Source organism: Notamacropus eugenii, chromosome 1, assembly GCF_028372415.1.
Source record: "Notamacropus eugenii isolate mMacEug1 chromosome 1, mMacEug1.pri_v2, whole genome shotgun sequence".
Taxonomy (NCBI): Eukaryota; Metazoa; Chordata; class Mammalia; order Diprotodontia; family Macropodidae; genus Notamacropus; species Notamacropus eugenii.
Genome location: NC_092872.1, coordinates 372,278,572 through 372,284,722, shown reverse-complemented (window position 1 = coordinate 372,284,722; position 6,151 = coordinate 372,278,572).

Genomic DNA, 6,151 nt, shown 5'->3' with positions numbered 1-6,151 from the left:
GGGATTAGTGAAATTTGCTGTTTAAGGTAAAAACATTTGGGACCGTAAATATTTTTGTTTAAGTTTGAATTTGGGTATAGTTGTCTGCATTAAATCAGTATCTGAAAGAATATGCCGCAAGTTACTCAGAGGGGCTGTGATCCTGCACCCTGTACTGTTATCAGGTGAAATTTGTATCTGGAGAGGAAACACTGAGGGGACAATTCTAGACTCAATCTAGGATGGGATCCTCCTGGTCAGTTTCTCCACTGTGTCCTTTTATAAAGGAATGTTTCCCACCTGACTGTTCCTGAGTCTGGCTATAATACAGATACCGCATGATTGGAAAATTTCACTCCTATCTGAATTCAGAGTCAAAGATGTTTTATATTTAGGAATTCTGTAATACCTAAGAATTTGGTTTGTTATAATACTTTGGGAAAAGTTTTTTTTTTTTCTTCCAGAGTGAATATAATCAGAAAAAGATAAGCAAGCCGATGAAACAACGATGATCATCTATTCAGTTGTGAGAGTTATGGTACTTTGCAGAGTACTTGCATAGTGGCTAAATAAAATTTCTCTTCCATAAGAAGAAACCTGAGTTTCAGGTATCCAGGGCTTCTGGATGGTCAGTTGGTTTTCCCCCCCTTACCAGCTACCAGCTTTCTTTGTGAAAGTGTTGTGGGCTGTAGCTGAAACTTGGAAAGTACCCAAAAGTTACTCAAATCTCCCCATTGTTTGTTGTACTGTTGCCACATCAGCACTACCAGTTCTTGCTTCTCCCCCTCCCCTCTTTTCTAAAGCCAGGTGAGCAACTAAGTTAGTTATTAGATGAGGTAATTGTATTGGGATAGGTGAAGATTTCCCTGGGTTTGCCTAGCTTTTCATGCTTAGATTGTGAGCCTGCCTCCGAGCCAAAGGAGAGGTGGGATAGTGGGGAGGTGGGATTCTCTGTGTTAGGGTATAAAAATTGTGTTTCAGTTTCTGTAAGTTGCTTCCCTCCACCAGGTTCCCTGACCTGGTGGAGGGATGTCCCTTTCTCAAGAATTGTAATATCACCTATCACCCTCTGAATCTTCAAGTTCCTCATACTGGTTAAAGACCCAACCCCTCCAATATTGGGACCCTGTGAAGCAGGGTCAGCTCTACGTCCAGTCTCAGCAGGAAGCACTTGCAGAACCTGAGAACTTCATCCCTTATCCCAAAATATATTGGGTCCTGTCTGCTTAAAGGGAGACAGGGTGGGGTGCTTGAGTACATGTACTTGGGCCGCAGAATTCAGGCCAGGTGGAAAGGATGAACAGGACCCTGAAGGAGCATATTGCTAAGCTTAAGGTTGAAACTGGTGAGACCAAAGGTGAGATGCTTTCCGTGTGGACAAATAGGACATTACAAGAGGGACTGTAGAAACAACAAAGAGGAGAGAAAGGGATTTCAGGGCCAGGGAAATAGACCAACTTTTAGAAGGAAACCAACCACACCATGACCAAAATCTAGGAAGTACGCTACACACAAGAGAGGCAGTTAAGGACGTGTGTAGTCCTATGCTTCAATGTTTTGCTGCCCATGGCATCCCATGACTATTAAAGACAGACAATGGCCCAGCATACACTGCTTCAGCCTTCCAAAAATTCCTTTCAGAATTGGGAATCTCTCATGTGACTGGGATCCCTTATAACCCCACAGGACAATAAAACTATATGTCCAAAAACAAAAAGGGGGAGTTTCAGGATCCAGGTCCATGGCATGCAATCACAGGTTCACGGCACACAATCAATTATTGGAAATTGGCACTGGCACTATACATATTCAATTTTTTAATTAATTGAAATTAGCACTTTACATAATCAATTTTTAAAATTCAATGGGCACGGTCTTATGCCTGCCGTGAAATACATGGTCAGCTCAGACTGACTGAAAGAACATGATACCGTACTAACTTGGGGCAAGGGTTATGCTTGTATCTTTACTGGAGACAAGGAGATTTGGATACCAGTGAAAAGACTACGGGTTGCACATCATGCAGAAGAAATCACAGGAATACCGCAGAGACTACAGAAGAAACTACAATGCCCGAGCCATGAAATTAGTCAGCTGCATCTTACTGCTTCTAACAGTGAGCCAGGCCGAGGACCAGTATTGGGCCTTTGGACATTAGTAGACATTTCAACTTTACAGGACTGGTGAAGGGCTATCCTTGGTGTTTGTACAATAATGTATCAGTGGGATTTAGGGAACAATTGAGGATGGATCAAGAATTTTACCAGGCCATTCTAATGTTAAAAAATGATGTAATAGCCATTGGAGATGAACTTCAGGCCATTGAAACACAATTGACTTTAAGATGTGATTTCAGATATCATCATTTTTGCATGATGAACAAATTGTATAATGATACTGACTTTAATTTGGAAGAAATAAGAGCTCAGCTGCATGGTTTAACACTCGCCAATGTTTCAAGTGAAATGAAGCTGTTGGAAAAATTGGCATTGGATGTAAATACTCAGGGGATGAAAAAATTAATACCTGAGAATTTTGTTTCGAACCTGATGCAATATTTTGCTTATTCCACCTCATTGTTTAAATGATTAGGTCCATTATTGTCAGGAGGTATTGTTCTCTTAATTGTTCTATGCCTCATACCAGCATGTCTCAAATGTGCCCTACGAACTGTAAAAGACAAAATGTGTTTGCTTACTGAAAATCATTTTAAGATGAGAGATGTACAAACCCTTGAAGGTCACCGGGTCTAAAACAAAAAGGGGGAGTTGCAAGGTGCACTGACCACCACGCCACCTGGGATGCCACACTGATGGACATCAGGTAAACTGAGTCAGGAGCAGGGAAGGGTGAACAAGATGGCACTGGAAGGGACTGCCCCACCCCTGGTTTGTGTTCGTTACTATAGTTTCGAGTTTGTTTGTGTGTGTTGCCATGGTTCATTGGGCTGACTGGCAGAGACTATATAATCAGAGTGCTTGCTTGAATAAATCGGAGTTGCTTCATGACCCGCTCTGCCACCTCATTCTTTTACTCGTGAGCTCCACAGGAGGATGAGCAGCCTGCTGGCCAGGCATAAGACTTGTTCCTCTCTGTGTGCTATGCCATTACCATAGCAGCCTTTATAACTAGGTTGTATATCCATTTGGACTTTCTTTTGGTATATACGGTGTCAGATGCCTATGCCCAGTTGCTGCCACATTATTTTCCAGCTTTGGCAGCAGTTTTTCTCAAACAATGTATCCTTATGCCAGAAACTTGAGTCTTTGTGTTTATCAAACACAAGATTGCTATAATTATTGACTACTGTGTCTTGTGTACGTAACTTATTCCACTGATTTACCCCTCTATTTGTTAGATACTTCCAAGTAGTTTTGAAGATTGCTGCTTTACAATACAATTTAAGATCTGGTATGGCTAGGCTTCCCTAGCTTTTCTTTTCATTAGTTCCCTCGATATTCTGGAACTTTTGTTATTCTAGATGAATTTTGATATTATTTTTTTCTAGCTATAGAAATTTTTTTTTGGTATTTTGATTGGTATGACACTGAATAAATGAACTAATTTAGGTAGAATTTTAATTTTAATTTTTTTAGCTCACCATACCAATGAGTAACTGATGTTTTTCCAGTTATTTAGATCTGACTTTATTTGTGTGAAAAGTATTTTGTAATTTTGTTCATATACTCCCTATGTTTGTTTTGACAGGTAGACTCTCAAATATTTTATAATGTCTACAGTAACTTGAAATGAGATTTCTCTATCTCTTGCTCCTGGGCTTCGTTAGTAATATATAGAAATGCAGATGATTTATACAGGGGTTATTCTTTATCATGCAACTTTGCTAAAGTTGCTTATTATTTCAAGTACTTTTAAAAACTTAATTCTCTAGGATTCTCTAAGTATATCATCAAATCATCTGCAAAGAGTGATAGCTTAGTTTCTTCTTTGCCTATTCTAATTCAATCAATTTCTTTTTCTTTTCATTGCTAAAACTAACATTTCTAGTACCAGGTTGAATAACTGTGATTTCAATGGACATCCTTGTTTCACCCCTGATGTTAATGGAATTCATCTTGTTTATTCCCCTTACATATAATGTTTGCTGATGATTACAGGTACTTACCATTTTAAGGAAAACTCCATTTATTCCTAATCTTTCCAGTGTTTTCAATAGAAATGGGCATTGTGTTTTGTCAAAAGCCTTTTCTTCATCTATAGAGATAATCATATGGTTTCTGTTAGTTTTGTTGTTAATATGATCAATTATGCTGATATTTTTCTGAATATGGAATGAGCCCTTCATTCCTGGTATATATCTTACCTGATCAACCTGTACTATCCTTGTGTTAAGTTACTGCAATCTTTTTTGCTAATATCTTATTTAATTTTTTGCCTCTATATTCATTAGAGAAATTGGTCTATAATTTTCTTTCTCTGTTTTGGCTCTTCCCAGTTTAAGTAACAGCACCATATTTGTATCAGAAAAAGAATTTGATAGGACTTCTTCACATATCTTCCCAAATAGTCTGAATAGTATTGGAATTAATTGTTCTTTAAATGTTTGATAGAATTTGTTTGTATATCCATCTGGCTATGGAGATTTCTTCCTAGCAAGTTCACTGAGGACTTGTTCAATTTCTTTTTCTAACATGAAGTTATTTAAATATTTTACTTCTTCTTTTGTTAATCTGGGCAATTTATATTTTTGTAAATATCATCCATTTCACTAAGATTGTCAAACTTATAGGCGTACAATTGTGCAAAATAATTCCTAATTATTGTTTTAATTTCCACCTCATTGGTGGCTAATTCACCCTTATCATTTTTTATATTGGAAATTTGGTTTTCATCTTTCTTTTTTTGAATCAGATTAACCAAAAGTTTATCAATTTCATTTTTTCATAAAACCAGCTCTTAGTTTTATTTATTATTTCAATGATTTTATTAATTTCAATTTTATTAATTTCTCCTTTGTTTTTCTGTATCTCTACTTTGATATTTAATTGGGAATTTTCAATTTGTACTTTTTCTAGCTTTTTCAGTTGCATGCTCAATTTATTGATCTCCTTTTTCTCTATTTTATTAGTGTAAGCATTTAGGGATATAAACCTTCCCCTAAGAATTGCTTTACCTTGTCCCATAAGTTTTAGTGTGTTGTCTCATTATTGTCCTTCTCTTGAATGAAGCCATTTATTGTCTCTGTGATTTGTTGCTTGACCCACTCATTCTTTAGGATTAAATTATTTAGTTTTCAATTAATTCTTAGTCTATCTTTCCATGGTCCTTTATTACATATAGTTTCATGAACTGCCTTTCTGCACTGGATTGTGAAGATTTTATGCCCAACTACATGGTCAATTTTTGTGTATGTACTGTGTACCAATGAGAAAAAGGTATATTCCTTTCTATCCTCATTAATTTTTTCTTCAGAGGTCTACCGTATGTATATTTTCTAAATTTATATTCACCTTTTTAACTTCTTTTTTTTTGTTTATTTTTAGGTTATATTCATCAAGCTCAGAGAGAGAGAGAGAGGTTGAGGTACCCCACTAGTATAGGTTTGCTGTCCATTGAGCTCTGGTCTTTTCATCAGGACGGTCTGGAGGTCTCTTATTTCACTGAATGTTCATCTCTTTGCCTGAAAGATTTTACTCAGTTTTACTGGGTATTTGATCCTTGGGTTGTAGTCCAAGCTCCTTTGCCTTATGGAATGTCATATTCCAACCCCTCCAATCTTTTAATGTAGAAGCTGCAAGTTCATGTATAATCCTGACTGTAGTTTCATATTTGAATTCTTTCCTTTTGGCTGCTTGTGTTATGTTTCTCCTTGACCTGATCATTCTGGAAGTTGGCTAAAATATTCCTTGGGATTTTCAGTTTGGAATCTCTTTCAGGAGGTCATCAGTGGATTCTTTCAATGACTATTTTATCCTACAGTTCTACTACCTTGGGGCAATTTTCCTTGATGATTTATTGGAAGATATTGTCTAGGTGCTTTGTTTCATCGTGGCTTTCTAGTAGACCCATAGTTCTTAGAATTTCTCTTCTGGATCTATTTTGTAGGTCTTTTGTTTTTCCAATAAGATATTTCATGTTTTCTTCTATTTTTTTCTCTCTTTAGATTTAGTTTGACTGAGTCTTGATTCCTCATAGTCATTAGTTTCTACTT